Source organism: Onychomys torridus, chromosome 11, assembly GCF_903995425.1.
Source record: "Onychomys torridus chromosome 11, mOncTor1.1, whole genome shotgun sequence".
In the NCBI taxonomy this organism is placed as follows: Eukaryota; Metazoa; Chordata; class Mammalia; order Rodentia; family Cricetidae; genus Onychomys; species Onychomys torridus.
The window spans coordinates 78760661-78777682 of NC_050453.1; the positions used below are offsets into that span (position 1 = coordinate 78760661).

Genomic DNA, 17022 nt, shown 5'->3' on the forward strand with positions numbered 1-17022 from the left:
GTGGTTTAGGTGCAGTCCTTCACTGATAGTGAAGATAGTGGACATGCCTCCACACAACTGTTTTAGTTTCTGTGATACACCAACCACTACACTTCACTGTCTGTTTCCCCATCACCTCCAAGTGATGGCTCAACTGCTTCTGTTGCCAAGTCTTGGCCCTCTATAAACCACATGTAGTGCGTATTTAAAACAAAACAAGACAAAACCAAAATGAACAACAAAACATCTACAAGACCAGTTGATAAGTTTGTACAGTAAAAGCTATGAATTCAACTTTCTTTAAGGCAACCTTTCTTTGTAAGGCAGTCATTTCTGGTGAAACAGAAGCTTTTTGATGTTTCCATTTGTATATTTTGGTATCTGATTAGTGATGATTTCAGCTAACATCTCTGGGAATTCAATACTCATGGACTTATCCAAAAATGTTTGGAAGCAGTAGCTAAGGAGATTCTCAACCACATCATGCATGGAGTCCAAAAGTTTTGTCAGTTGATAAAACCACTGCCAATTCTGACTGGAGTTTCCTTCTCTTTAGACAATGGCTTTTCCAAGCTCTTTGATATCGGTTATTCGAATCTCATCAAATAACTCCTGACTCTTCAGACCTTCCTTAGGAACTGAGGAGAGAAGCAGTAAGGTTTTCATACAAAGATGCTCTTCATAGGATACCTGCAATCTTTGTAATTCAGAGGAGATATACAGCATGTGTTTACATTGGTCATACATGAAGGGTAGAGCCATTCTCTACTAATTAATGATCAGATCAGGAGCAGAACACAGCAGGTTTGCACTTGCTTGTCTATATGATCTCCAACCCAAGGCAAATTCCATGAGAAACATCCATGAGTACTGCATGAGGGTCATTTGGTCATCCAGGTGTAAGTTTCAGAATGCTGGTATTGCCTTTGCCCATTTCACTGCTGCAATCACTTGGCGCCCACCTAACATGTTGAGTGTAGACATGATCCTCCAAGCTGAGTCTGGAATAGAGCTGCCATATCCTGCATATAACACCTCAGGTTCAATCACCTCCAGCAGTGATATCAGGGTTGGGGTAAGTTGTGGTAATGTTGCAGGAACTACTGTTTTGTTAGGATTTTCAGAAGTGTCTTGTGAAACTCCTGTAGTGGTTGTGGTAATGTTGCAGGAACTACTGTTTTGTTAGGATTTTCAGAAGTGTCTTGTGAAACTCCTGTAGTGGCTTGCTGAATCCCTTTTGTTTTTTTCTTTGTTTTTCGGGCTTCAAGGTTCATTCCTGCTTGAAGACATTTTCGATAGTGACGTGCTGGGCAGTTTTTTCTTCAAATTTTATCAATGATGCAATCATTTCTTCCAGCACAGAGACAATTGTGCTGTCCTTCCACTGCTGTTTTGAAGAATATTTTACAACTCCCACAGGTTAACACCCCATAATGACATCTGGAAGCTTCATCAGAGCACACCAGGCAGAGTTTGGGAGGCGGTCCCACTGCTGTTGAGGAGCTAGACAGAGGAGAGATTATATCTGGTCTCATTCCAGGGCTTGAATAGCCATTAGAAAACACCGATCGACCTGGGAAGTTCATAGTCCCCAAGGAAACTAGGTTATCCTCTCCAGATCCCTGGCACATATTCCATTTTTCAGAACCAACAGGAATTGGTGGAATGATATTAAAAACAGGCTTCTGTTCCTGCTGTTCAGAAAGGGATGCTGCGTTCATGTCATAGTGGTACATCTGTCCTCCAGAGGTACTCAAGCCATGAAAAGAAATGGCAGAGATTTTATTACCAAGTATATTTGTCCCAGAAAAGCTTGCCTGACAATTAAACTGGGCCCAGTTTCTCTTGCTTAATTACCCCGGGGGTGAAAAGTTCGATGAAATCATCTTTTTCTGTTTTCACTTGGGGCAGCGTCACATTGCTGGTGCTTGGTAAGATCGGATCTCCAGCATCCTTAATTTTAGGTTTAGTTTCTGGTAAAACAAAATGCCTACAGTTCTCATTTGCATCCCCTTGCAAAAGGAATGGATCTTTGTCTCCAGCCAAAGGAGAAAGCAAGTTTTCGTCTATCGTCAGGTCTGACCTCCAAGGACTCTCATTTGTATCTTTACCTGGGGACCCAGCAGAAAACTCCAAATCCTGTAAGATGTTAAAGGTGTTTTGGTCTGTGGTATACAGCTTCACATTGCCACCATTGGTGCCAGGCTGGCTCTTTAGATTTTGCTGTTCTGAAGATGCATCAAAGTGAGTTTTGGGAAACTCGTTCTCTGGAGGGGCAGCACACCCAGTAGCAGGTGTTGAACTCTTGGGGTTCTCTGGAACACTGGTTGACCTATTGAGGTTTGCAATACTTTCTTCCAGAAGCTGAAAGTCTGTTTCCCCAGAGGAAAGGTTAATCTGGCCCTGCTGTGGGTACCCCAAGTCATTTCCCATCACTTTTGTTTCTGTCTCCCCCATATACAGGCCCATGGGCAGTGAGACAGCTTTGGATAAATCTGGCTGCTGCGCATTGCTTGTTGGGCCTTTTGGAAAATCAAGGACAAGCCTCTGCCGCTGCCGCTGCTGCTGCTGCTTGGAATCTGTCTGAGAAGCAGCAGCCAGTGAGGACAAAGACGCAGAAACCTTCACAGTAGCTCCTCCCCTTAGGCTTTTATGAAAGTCCATCGCTTTTCCCCTCTCCAGGACAAGTAAACTGCTGGGGACTTCTCTAAAAGGGGGAGCTAAGGATTCTTTGGAGTCCATTGGCAAATATTAATGTGAGCCCTAGGTGTTGGGGGTGGGGACGACTCGCGTGCCGGCAGCCCCTCCCCCTATGGTCTGGGAGGCCATGTGCGCTCACACTGGGAGAAGTTGCAAAGCAGAACCCACCCTCCCCCCACCCTCCCCCGTCCCCCGACCGTCCCCCACCCTCTTCCCCAAGTCTGGAGTGTTGTTCTTGAGTAAAACAAATGAACAAATGAGTAAAGACAAAAGACTTGGTAATTTATTTCTGACCTTTGCTTTCCAGCTATGTGTAATGATTATTAAAGATCCATCTCCAAGTTGCTATATTCTTTACTCTAGTTATAATAGTGTATAGGTTAAGAATAAAGTCACAATTCATTTCTTGTAAAGAAATCAATTTCATTGTTCCAGTCAATTATTTCAGATGATTGCTCTATTAAATGTCCACAGTTGTGGTGGGGAGATGCTCAGTAAGTAAAGCATTTGTCATGTAATATAAGGATCTGAGTTCCAAACTCCAGAATCAACATAAAGCTGGACACAATAGCAGGATCATCTACCTATGCTTCTATGAGGAGGTAGAGACAGGAAAATCCTTAGGGGAGGAATATATATATATATATATATTCCTCTAGAGAACCTTGAATAATACACATTTTGGTACAAGAAGTAATTCTAAAGCAACAGAGTAAAAGGTTTTTTGTTGTTGTTGTTGTTGTTGTTTTTTATTTTAAGTACCTGGAATAGAATTTTGAAGTTGCCAACATCTATAGTTACTGAAGCCTCTTTCTGGAAGCTGGAAGAATACTGGAAGCCCATGGTGTGAACTATATTACAAACTTAAGAAGACAAACGTATTTGATTATCTTGATTCATCAATTGTGGGAGTTAACAGATTTAGTGACACTGTATGTAAAACATTTGATTGTGGAAAAATAAGGAAAATTATGCTGTTTGGTTGTTTATAGCATCTCTGCATAAATTGACAATGGGGAAGAATGAGCTTCATGATAAAATTAACCAACTTCTAGCATCTCAGAGTATGGTGAAGAGCAACAATGAACTCAGTGATAAAACTGACCAGCTCCAGATATACATAAACAATCTAAAGGCTCCTAAGTGTGCCTCCAAAGAGAATGTTCTTTCCAGCAGCCACAGAGCTAAAGTTGCAGAAAATCAAACTGAAGCCCTCATTTCAATGTTTGGCTGAATTATAACAAAAATTCAAGTTCTAGCCTCAGAGGGTGTAGGAAGTTAAATAAGGGCATTAATTGGTTTGAAAAAAGTATTGGGGGAGATTCTATGACTATGGGTGGTGATGTGTGGGAGGACATTGTTCCCTGTGGAGCTGAGAACTTTGAACCCCTGAGATTCTCAAGTGTTTATCTCACCAGAGGAAGTAGTCTCTCAGCCTTCAGCAGAAGATATACCCCATGCTCCACATATGGAAATATTACCCTTTCTGTCTTTGAGGAAATTAACCCTTCATTGTCTGCTAAAACATCAGTGACTTTTGTTGGAGGAGATGCCAGGCAAAACAATACTGATGTTGCTCAGGGTCCACCAGTAGTTACCTCTACACCTATAACCAGACTTAAGGCTAAACTGGTTTCCTGCAGGGAAAGGCAGAGCATGTGCATAGTTTAGGGAACTAGTAAGGTGAGGGTCTGAAATTCCAGGAACTGGAAATTCAGTATATGTGGAATCAATAAATAGAGGCTAATTTATAAAATTGTTCTAGAGGCAAAGCAGAGGACCAGATAGAGTAGGGTCTCCGGTTATGCTAGCAATTCAGGCTTAATCCTAAATTCAGCTGTAATTTACTGAGGTAAGTGAACTGCTATTAACTAAGGAATGGAGTGATTAGATTTACATTGTGGTGTGTGTGTGTGTGTGTGTACATGTGCACATATTTGTACATGTGAATGCTGATGTGTATGTCACAGAGCTTATGTTGATGTATCAGAAAATCTTGGGAATTAGTCCTTGCCTTCCCCTTATTTGAGACAGGTTCTCTTTATTGCTGTTAACCACAGCCCTCAAGCCTCTGGGAATTTTCCTGCCTCTACCTCTCATCTCCGGAAGCATTACAGATGTATATGCGCATACATGTCCTTACTGGAGTTTTGGAGATTTAAGTTCAAACCTTCATGCTTGCACAGCAGTCAATGTACACACAGAGCCATCTCCCTATCCTGAATATCAATGCACTGAGGGAGAGTATGCATCCTGGAAGACCAGCTGGAGAATGCCACAGCAGTGTAAACCAGTGACTTTATTAACTTTGGAGGTGGCTGTCCCTTTCTAGTAAGACTGGGTTTTGATAGACTAATAAAGAATTCCTAAATTTGAACAACATACAACAATCACAAAATTTATGCAAATCTGTCTTGTGTCAGTGTGTAGTAAGCACTCAAGTAACTGTCCTCCAGTCACAGAATCTCCATTGCTTAGAGTTCATGTCTGAGGAAAAAAATTAGGGATACATTTTACAATTGCAAATTGCTGACTTTGCTTCTGTAAACTTGCTTGCGTTAGACACTGACCCATCCTCTTCCTGGAAATAAGTAAAAAGTTTCAGAGCCCAGCCATCAGCCTTGGGACAAGGTCTGCAATTATAGATTAAAATAATAATAAGTCTCTGTTTAAAAAAATTCCTCAAATGGGACCCAAGATAAGGACCATCTGGCGAGTCCAGCAAACTAGGTCAAATGTCAGCCAATCACAAGCCTGTAACTATGCGAACTCCCCTCCAGAGTAACTGCTCCCCCTAGACCTCCCCTGAGCCAACCAGTTTATGACTAATGTTACAAAATTTCCCGTGTAACAAAATGATTGCTGAAATATATAATGATTTTTAAATTGGTCCAAACCTGGGGCACCTGGTATCTTATGCTAATTTTGTAGTTTCTGCCTTTAAAAATGCTTGTAACCACTGCTCAGGGCTCTTTGACTGACCAGAGCAGAGAGCCCACTTGCGCCAGTGCTGAATACATTCCTCTTGCATGTTGCATCTGCTGGTTTGGAATCTTGGTTTCTGGGGGAGCCCTCTGGCAGATGAAAGTATCCCAGGGGTCAGGGGTCTTTCAATGTCCACTCTGTATCATCATGTGCATAAAAACTCTAGGCAGCACAGACAGCCTAAAGAATTTTCTGTGGCCTCTCACCATTAATCTTAGTTCATGGGATTGAGAATTACCAAGGAGACTAGCAGATCTGTGAGGGATTATTTACATTAGGCTAACTGGGGTAGAAAGAGCCACTCTAGCTATGGGCAGCACCATGCCATGGGATCCTGCCCTGGACTGACTACGAAGGGGAAAGTGATCTAAGCACCAGTACTCACCACCATCTGCTTCCTGAAAGCAAATATTGACAATGTGACGAGCTGCCTCACATTCCTGCAGCCATGCCATTCCTACCGGAATGGACTAAATCCCCTGGAACTCTGAAATGGAGCAGACTGTTCTTTGTGTTGTGGGGCATGCATAAGCTACAAAGATGGTGCAGAAAGGGAGTTAGCTTAAATTGTTTACACTAAGAGTAGGCACAAGGATGGTGCTGAGAGGAAGTTAGCTTGGGTTGTTTGTATGGAGATTAGATACAAATGGTGTCTAAGGAAGTTAGCTCAAGTTGTTTATGCTGAGATGAGATACAAAGATCAGGAGATGATGTCAGGGCATAACCAACTCTTAAACAAGAAAATGATTATAGGGTGACCCTTAAAATGATTGGTCAGTTCCTTCACCCCCTCCTATGGTTCTAAGGGTTTTGTTCTAAAACAGGCTTACTGCCTAACAATAAAGGAGTTCTTGCTTGACTTGATTCCACCCTGGGTCTGATAGTATTGATTGTCTCCAGGTAAGAGGAAGGCTGGGAAACAGACCATTGGTGTGCTTACCTTTCCTAGGTTCCAGGCCACCTCTTCACAGGTGACCTAAGTTCCCAGTAGGGCAGGACCCCACATTATGTTACATTTGTCAAGTGTTTTTCCACAGCAAGACAAGTGACCAATACACTGGCTTTAAGTCTTTCTCAAGGAAGTCACCAAACAACTTTGATCATTTTTCACTGAAAAAGAAAATTAACACTCTTGTGCCATGCCTTACTCAAGGGGTCAGGACTTTAACCATGTTCTAAGGAAAAAGCTTGCAGGTGAACTATGTCATGGTTCTCATCTGTGTATGATTCTAAGAAGCATTTTGTAACAACTGGAAAAAGTCCTGGTTGTTACAACAGTGACTGCAACTGGTATCTAGTGAGTAGAGGCCAACTACACAACTCAGCCTCCAACAACCAGTTAGTGATGCTATGAAACTCTGCTGAGCCCCATGGGCAATCAAATTTGATGCATGGTTGACTGTTTCTGGTGATTCAGAATCAAGTGAGACACAGCTGTATGTTGAACTTGCCAAGTGTCTGGTGAACTTGAGAAGTCCTAAGCCAAGAAGCACTGCCAAGCATGGTGCCTTGGGTAACCCATTCTTGCTGCAATACTGGCTCATGGCTGCTAGCTACATGTTCCTGGCAAAGCAATGGTAGCACCCACATAGCTACAGTTTTGCTTTTCAATTGCCTATACCTAAGGCCAAACATTGTCCAAAACTATTGGGAAAAAATTTCCAAAAGTAAACAATTCTTAGGTTTTATTGTTGTTGTTTTCCAGTTAAACACTGTTTTTGTTTACCCTTTGTCGATGTAAAACAACACTCTGACCAAAAGCAACTTGGAGGAAGAAAAATGATTTATCTGGCTGACACTTCCAGGTCACAGCCCATTACTGAAGGAAGTTGGGATAAGAACTCAAGCACAAACTCAAGCAGAAAACATGGATGAATGCTGCTTCCTGGCTCTCTTACACTCATGCCTAGCTAACTTTTATATACATTTCAGTCCTGTCTCTCCAGGGAATAGTACCACCCATAGTGGGCCGTCTTCCTATATCACTTAACAATAGAGACTGTTTCCCTCAACTGAGACTCTTATCTCAGGTGAGTCTACACTGTTGAGTCAAAGTCAAGTTGATAGTGAAAGCTAACTAGAGCATACTCCTGTAAGTAGTGCCATAAAATCACAAGTCATCCCATTCTCATCCACTTAAGACATGAACCACAATATAGAATTTGGCAACATTCCTATTTACAGAATTCCACTATAGGGTTTTGAAATATCCCATCAGTAGCAGGGGAAGGGGACTACAGTATGTGCCATGAAAAGAAAAAAAAAAAAAAAAAAAAAACATTAAGAGTGTCAGTTATGACTTTGGTGGAGTCAGAGGATCAGCATCTCTCATGAAGCTTCCACACCCACATTAGAGCAGTGGCAAAACTGCAAGCTGTGCCCACAGTTAATCTCAAGTGCTGGGTTGTTGTGTTTTGTATTCTTTCTCAAATGCTGATCTACTGTGTGTGGGACAAAGCCTCCAGCATCATGGGAGTGTCACCATCACAGAACTGCTTCTAGTGGGGGAAGTACACATTCAAGCAAAGTCCAGGTCTCCATGAGCAGCAGTAATCACCTCATGCTGTGGATATTGCTATGTATAAATAAAATGCTGATTGGCCAGTAGCCAGGCAGGAAGTATAGGTGGAACAAGCAGAGAAGAGAATTCTGGGAACAGGAAGGCTGAGTCAGGAGATGCTGCCAGCTGCTGCCATGAGTACCAACACATAAGATACTGGTAAGCCAGGAGCCACGTGTCAAGGTATAGATTTATAGAAATGGGTTAATTTAAGATATAATAACAGTTAGCAAGAAACCTGCCATGGGCATACAGTTTGTAAGCAATATAAGTCTCTGTGTTTTTACTTGGTTGGGTCTGAGCAGCTGCAGGACTAGTGGGTGAGAGCTTTGTCATGGCTTTGTGCCAGGCAGTTAAACTCTAGCTACAAACTCAAGTGTTTGAAAATGAGATTCCAGAAAAGTGCCATTCTGAGATACCTTCATCAAGCACTGTGCACACTATTGTTCTTTTCCAGTATCTGGTTTGCATCATTTTCTTTACCAACAAAGATAAGAGTTTGTTCATGTACCTGACCTCATCTGTGCTTCAGGATAAGCTGTTTTCAGTTCACTTGATTCAGGCACAGGCATGCAAGACACTGAAGGCAAATGACAAGCCAGCAAAGGCCACTGGGAGGCTTCCAGGCAAGTGTTTCTGCATTCTTTAACCAAGGCTTAGGGAGAGATGCCTTTTTTATGCTCTACTGGGCATTGCTGAATTTATATGTAAAACTCTGATGCTTTGCAGCAATATTGCAACTCTAATAGAAAAAGTCTGAGAGCAAGTAGATCTGTTACTGACAGCAGAGAGAAACTTCAAGAGATATTAGTTAATTGAGTTCAGAAACCCTGGGTATTTCATATGGAAGAATTTTTATTATCTGACATTAAAAATTCATTTTAAGGGTTGTGTAGATGGCTCAGTAGGTCCCAGCCCTTGCTATGTAAGCATGAGGACCTGAGTTCAGATCCCAGCACCCAATTTATTTTCACTTTCCTGGGATTCTTCCAGAGAGCAAGAGTCTACATTTCTCTGGGGAAAAATTCCACATTCTATGGTGTTCCATTATCTCAATGTGCATTTCTTTCAGGAAGGCTGACTCATATGGAAGTACAGGAATTCATCTGGAAATGAATCTCTAAGGTTATCATCAGGATTCAGTAGAAAGTTGGTGAGACTGACAGCCACAATTTTTCTGTCGCATTTGCATTTTACATGCATCTTCTTAATAATTTAGCACGATGCTCTCCATTACCTTATTTTCTTAGCCATCTCCTAAAGAGATGCTAAACTGTATGGGATCCCAGACCAGGGACTGAGTCTTAGAATTGTCAGTATCTAGCAGAGCACTCAGAAGCTGACAAACACCTTATAAATTATTGTCTAATATACAATTTGAAACATTTCATATTTTGTTATATGCTTTCATTGTTACCTTTTGACCTGTATAACGTAGAAGGTAAAATGCAATAATTTACCTGTCATTTGTTGTCTTTCAACATCCTTTTGTGTCTTTTTTTGTTGCGCTAATTCAAATAACTTTTCACTCTTCACATCTCTTCTCTATTTATTTCCCTTCCCATTTGGTGCTGCTCCCCTGTCCTCCCTTCATTCTTCTTTAATCTCCTGGACCAAACAATCCATTAGTAGGACAAATGTTCCAGGTGCTTAAAATTAAGTGAATGATTTTTTCCTTAATTGCGGGAAAGGGTGTTTCTCAAAATCCAATTAACCTGCACATTTAAATGACTCCTGCATCAGAAGAGATACATTTCATTTCATTTTTTTGTTACTCTTTTAGTTCAACTCTATCATGCCTAAATAACTCCTGAGACAATCTTACTCTTATCCATGCACTGGTTATATTTGAAGTACTCTTATCTCTTCAGACCCTCAGAAAGGTTTTGCAAAATGTGTTATATGATTTGCAAAAATAATTATGAGGTAATGATGAGCCAGACCACATGAGCAGCAGTGGCTGTTATGTGTGTCCCGGCCCTAGCTTTCTTTTCTTCCTGGAACTACTAGGAGTGTCAGGAGCCATGCATCCTAGTCTTGGATCAGCATATGAATGCCTGTCCAACAGGTCTCTGTGACCCAAAGAACGTGGAGACAGTATCTCACTTGGCAAGGACCAGTGGACCACTGAGTAGTGCAGGACTTTGCTGAATTCATGCAGATTTCAGGCTCTTTTCTCCCTCAATTTATTGTTGATTCCTTTGAGGGTTTTTAGTTTCACTTTGTTAGTCACACATGAAACAGCTGAAATTTTCCCTGGAAATTCTGTTCTTTCTCAAATATTTCCCCCTTAAAATCAGCAGGGGCTAACATGTCTCAAACTTCTTTCTTTCTTGCTTGCTTTCTTGCTTTTTTTTAGGGGGGGGGGTGTTGGAGACAAGGTTTCTATGTGTAGCTTTGTGCCTTTTCTGGACCTCACGCTGTAGCCCAGGCTGGCCTCAAACTCACAAAGATCCACCTGCCTCTGCCTCCCAAGTGCTTTGATTAAAGACATGTGCCACCACTGTCCAGCCATCAGATTTCTTATCTGGAATTACTAACTACAACTAATAATCTTTGGAACTTTTCTGACTCACTAGAGGCTGTTAAAATTAATGAGTCTTGATTTCATAACTGTCCTAATAAAAGGTAGATAGAACTACCTTTTAGAGAAAGAGACTCATAGAATGGTAGTGGCACAAACTAATAGGTTCATATGAGAAAACAACACTTGGAGCACTAACCATGTCCTGTAAAGGAAAGTAAGAAATGCATAGACAGAATAGGGAAAGAAAAAAAAAAAAGAAAAAAAAAAAAAAACCTCTCAGGAATATACATAGTGCTAACTGTTGAGATTAAGTTCCCTGGATACCACACATGTAGAGTCAATGGTAGGATCTGGTAGGATCCAACGGGAAAAAAATGCAATGCAAAACATGGAATGCATAGATCCAACTTTACCATAGCCAGGAGCTTATATTGGTGGAAGAAGTATGGTATGGTGGGATGGAAGAAGAGTGCCTTATCAAAATCTGCCTTTTATAGAGAGATTGAAACATAGGACCCTCTTTTAAAAAAAGGAACTGTATAAAAATATATCTTGCAGAATGCAAGAATTGTTTGGGGTTGAATATTCTTATCTTTAAAGCAATCTACATCTACCCATGTCTATTACTTTTTAACTTTGTAACCACATGTAGCTGCCAACTGACATAAGTGCTGCAAGAGCAGGATGTACCTAACTCAATATTTAGTTAAGCCTGCAGAAATGTTGAACTCTGTGTCTAGAATAAGGTTATGTAGGGAGTGGGAACGTGTATTTGGGGAAGCATAAAGGGGAACCACAGGGGCTTTTATAATGACTATGATGTGTTTCTTAAAATATGATGTACTTCTTAAAAGTTAAAAATAGGAGCCAATAATAAAGCTGTTCATGTAACCCAGGTAGAAAAAAATTTGTTATGAAGTACAAGTAAGGGAGCCAGCTGGTGGTGGAACACACCTTTAATCCCAGAACTTGGGAGGCTGAGCCCAGTGGATCTTTGTGGTTCAAGGCCAGCCTGCCCTACAGAGTGAGATCCAGGATAGGCACCAAAGCTACACAGAGAATCTCTGTCTCAAAAAACAAAAACAAAACAAAACAAAAACGTACAAGTAAAGACGTAGCATTAATTTTCACTGGTCTTCAAAATAAAAACCCAGAATCAGATATAAGGGTAAAACATGAAAGATTAGAGAAGCAGAGCAGCCAGTCGGTAGAAGGATGTCTTACCTTTAGGAATTCTTAGCCTGAAAGAGCCAAGCTCCTGTCTCCACCCTGCTTTACCACTTTTCCCTGCCCAGACATGCCACTTCCTGTTTTCTCCTCCCAAGTGCTGGGATTAAAGGTGTGTGCCACCACTGCCTGGCCACTAGTTGTTATCTAGTGGCTAGCTCCTCCATCTGATCTTTAGGCAAGCTTTATTTGTTAGAACACAAACAAAATATCACCACATAAAGATGACTCGAGCTGTTCAGGGCTGCTTGAGTTGTTCAGGGCTGCTTGAGTGCAATCTACCTGGGAGCACCTGGAAGACAAGGCTGAGGATGATGGTTCCTTGCTTCTTTTTCAATAGAGGCATACTGACTAAATTCCTTTCACACTTTACACAACCTTTATTGTTTGATCTTTTGGAAAATAGATGACTGCTGTGGTCTATTGGAACCCAGAGCCCACCTTCTGCCTTACAACTCCAGGAAAACCTAATAGTAAACTTATTTTCAGTCTCTAAAATCTCATAAATCAAGTCTCATAAAATCAGGATTCATCCTTTATTAATTATAGGCACTTATTAGAAAGAACAAAAGTATGTAGAATTAGAAATTGCTTGGGTTTTTAAGGAGGCCTTTTGGAAACACACAGATCTTTAACAAGTTACTAATAGGTCTGACTTTTTCTTCAACCAGAAAATAGAAATAATTACTTATGGGATGGTTTGAGGAGTCAACTTGCACAAATATGATCCAACATCAAGATGCAAAGAGGTTGTTCCTCTGTAGAACTAAGTCGACTTACTCCTTTTTAACTTGTTCCTGACAAAGGCCTTAGCTCTATTAAAAAAGATATTGGGGAGAGGGATACTCCAGGAGATGGAAAGTACAGGAATTATGTTGATTTGGTGTCTCTTCCTTTTGGTGTGATAAAATAACCTGTAAAAGCAACTTAACAGAGAAAAAACAAAATTCAGTTCATAGTTCATGAATGTGGTCCATCATGACAGAGAATCACAGAACTAGGAGCTTGGGGGAACTAATTACTTCACATCCACAGTCAGCAGGCTAGTGTGCAACTGGAATTCTATGTTTTATACTGTCCAGGATCCTTTGCCCAGAGGATGGGCCCCAGCTACAATTAATGCTGATCATGCCACATCAACTAATGAAATCAAGATAACCCCTCACAGGCCTGTCTCTTACATTCTAGGTTCTATAAAATTAACAATTATTGTTAACACACACCAACACCACCACAACCATCATCATCAGTTCCTGACTACCATCTGTCTTTACCAATAATAGCATGGACAATTGTTGTTGTCAGAATCAAACTCTACATATGCCTTAACAGTCTACATTAAATCCTGTTATATAGATGTTAGTGGGAGGGGATAGGTTCATTTAAAGCCTGCTGAGAAGTTAGAAGAGATTCTTTGTCCTTAGCCTTTATTCCCAGAACATCCTCAGGAAACATGGAGCTTCTATTTAAAAAAAAAAAAAAAAAAAAAAGGACATCGAACAGTACAGAGAAACATGTATGATGTCCAGGTTCTAGGCAAGATCTTCTTCACCCTCTTCTCTGGTGGTATTCTGTACACATGATCCAGAGAATGATCTGTGATAGCCATAATTTCAGTTTCCAATGAGTGGGTTTATTAAATATATCAAAAGTAAAAGAGCAAAGAAAGTAGCAGGTAGATTGAATCAACAGATAATAATCCACCATCAAATAAGGAGTTTAAAACATGCAGCAGAGACAAATAGAACAGCCTTATTGAAAGCTTGCAAAGGCATCTTCAAATCTTGATCTTACAAACATCCAGCAGGAATTAACTGGAAGGTTGAGGCAGTCAACTGGAGTTCCTAATTAAGGTTTTCCTCAATGGATGAGCTCTTGAATTCCTGTAATCTGGCAGGTTTTTTGTTTTGTTTTGTTTTTAATATCACGGACTAAGCAATAGCAACATCTGCTCTAAACAGTTTACAGTCTAGAACTTCTCAAGAACATCCAAACTGCTTGCTCTTTTTTTTTCTGTTTTCCTTTCCCCCTGGAAGTGTTAGGGAGGCATTTTATCCCAGAAAAAGGAGTTTTTGAATATATTTAAAATAAGCATCCAGAGCTGGGGGACTGAGAAGATAGGAGAGGGCAAACTGTAGTCAGGATGTAATATATGAGAGAATAGATTTTAAAAAAATCAAATATTTAATTATATATATTTTAATATATATACATATATATATATATATATATATATATATATATATATATGTATATATATATATGTGTGTATATATACACACACACACACACATATATAAAAGCATTCTGGAACTGGGAACAAGAGTGCCCTGTTAGCCCCTAAAGTTCACTTTTAATAAAATTAAACAACACACAACACTTTACCAATTTGTATATAACAGGTGGGAACTGTGAAATGGACTCCCATCTCCTTCAGCTAGTTAACTAGAACTGCAACTGGAGTTTCAGGATTTAAAGTCCCAGCTCAGCTGGCCCCAATATTTTGGGTTACTATTCCAATATGCTGGTTAAAGGGACAAGCCCTGGTAAAAATCAGGGAAAGGATTTAATCATTGTGCATTAGCAAGAGGAGCAGATCAATGGACTCAGTGACCCTAGTTCATCTCTAAGGAACTAATACACGCTTTAAGTTGAGGAGGGAACAGAGCCAGAGGCATGAGGTATTGTAATTAAACAGTTCTGGCAAAGAGTGATCATATTGAAACTTGGCTCCATTATGGTTCTACAAGGTGGCCCAGAGAATTTGTTACTGCCATTGTAACTCATGAGATAACTGATAAATACAAAATAATTACTCATGAAAGCTGAGAAGATGGCTCAGTTTGTAAAGTAAGCATGGGGACCTAAGTTTGGATTTCTAGACTCATGTATGAAGCTGGGCATAATGCTGTAATCTGAGTTGGGGGAGACAGACAAGAGGATAACCAGAGCATTTTATAAGCCAGTATAGTCAAGCGGGTAAGATCCACAACGTTCCACATGAGATATGTCTCAATAGTAAGGTGGGCAGTGTTGGCTGGAAGATGTCTAAAGTCAACCTATGGCCTCCATGTTCACATGTATGCACACACATGAACAGGAACACACTGCACACTTGGAGTTATATTCACTGCAGGTACAGGACAGTGACTTATCTCTGTGCTTCCAGATTTGAGCAAGGATGAACTAAATGCCTGTCACAGAAGCTAAGGAAGGGTATCCCTTTAGCAAAAATCATCAGGGAGGACAGAAAGGGAAAGGAAGGTAGGAGTGGGGAAGAGATATTTTCAGATGAGCCCTAGTTTTCTCATTCACAGTTATGTAGAAGCACTGTGAAGCTGCAGACTTAAGATAGTCTGTTGTCTGAATGATGCAGCAATGCACCATTGAATGAAGTCCCTAAACTGAAATAATCTACTCTATCATCATCATTGGTTCTTGCCACCATGAGGTCAGAACGACTGAGGGTACTCTGGTCAGCCATGCTTTTGGTTTTGCTCTCAGGATGCCCATCAACCTCAAAGTATTTTCTTGAAAAATGTTATATCATGAGCCTCTAGCTGCCCCTCTCTGTCTTTCAGACATGCCCCCACCAGCTCACACCTGCCTTCTCCCTGCACAGAGGATTGATAAAGCAGTCCAGAGCCCTGAGAATCCACCCCACCTTATAGCTGTGAGCAACTTAAAAACAACTTTGAATTATAACTTTAATCTTATCCAGGCATTAGAACTTCTAGCTCAGGATGGAGCTTGCCCTGCCCCTGAAAATCTATATAAATCAGAAATTCTCTTTGTCCTATGGAACTGAAAGGCCTCCCTCCCTTCAAGACCCCACTGGACTGTCTATAGTTTGATGACCTAACTCTTCAAAGCCTTATCATGGTTGCCTATGGCCCTAAGCCTGCAGAACCCTAATATTTTCCCTTGTCAGGGATTCATCATGGTTGCCTGTTGCCATGAACTTATAATTTTCCTAAATAATACTCTTCTGAAGGGTATTTTTAATCACTTTCTTCTCTGTGAACCTGCCATTATGTTTTCATGGGTAAAAAAACAAAAACAAAACATTGCTATTGGTTTATGTATAGTTGGTATCTGTGCCCTATGATAAATAAAACCAGTGGAAAATGGGTATTACTGTGGTAGATTCTGAGAAGTAGGCTTTGTTCTCTCTTATAGTTCTAAACTTACTTCAAAATGTAGGTAATGCTATCAGCTAATTAAGGTAGGTTAAAGATACATTACAACTGGTGAAAGGCTGCTTAATGTTTACAATGTGCTCATCAATTGCTGTCCTTGGCAGACATCTTCCCTAAAAGATATTCCATAAAATTCCCAAGACATGACATCAAGAGCAAAGGGCTGCTGGACCACCTTCCAGACTTCCAGCTTAGAAGAGCTTGTCCCATCTCTTTTTACACAGATCAGGGATTTTGCATAACAAAAGAATAATTGAATCAGTAATGCAACAGTACATGAACTAGATCTTTTGTAACAGGAGCATTTAAGTCTTGAATAATGAACTGATTTTCTCTGGGGTAATTTATGGTCCTGGCACTCAGCAAAGCAAGCTCAGTAGGTAAACCAACGCACCCTACCTCCAACCCAGGAGAGCTCAGCAAGACCCCTCAGCTCATTTAAATCTCTTTCGTTGTGACTTCCAATTAGGGTGGATAGCAAGGTGGCAGGTGTGAAGAAGGGGGATGTTTTTGTTTCATTATGTTTTACTTTTTCCCCATGTTCTGTGGCATCTGGCCACATGAGTAAAGGAGAGATTTACAAAAGCAGCTTAATATTGAGTGAGGAGCTGCCAAGGAACCATAGCTTCTCATAACTTGTGACCTCTATTGAATTTGAGTCATTACCTCTGGTCACGCTGCAGAATACAAACTATCTAATAGCAAGTGTTCCCAAAGGGTTAGTTGTCCAGAAGCCGTTATGCAGAAAAATAGACTCCACTCGCTGTCAGATATTGAAAAAAAAACTGTCCTTACTCATCTATAAAATGTGTGTTTCTAAACAGTGTATAACAAAGATCTCTTTT

The 17022-nt window shown here is 40.6% G+C and overlaps 1 pseudogene; it reads right to left on the reverse strand.

The window, feature by feature from the left end:
• Positions 1-306: 306 nt before the first annotated feature.
• Positions 307-2721, reverse strand: LOC118593349 (annotated as a pseudogene).
• Positions 2722-17022: the final 14301 nt, after the last annotated feature.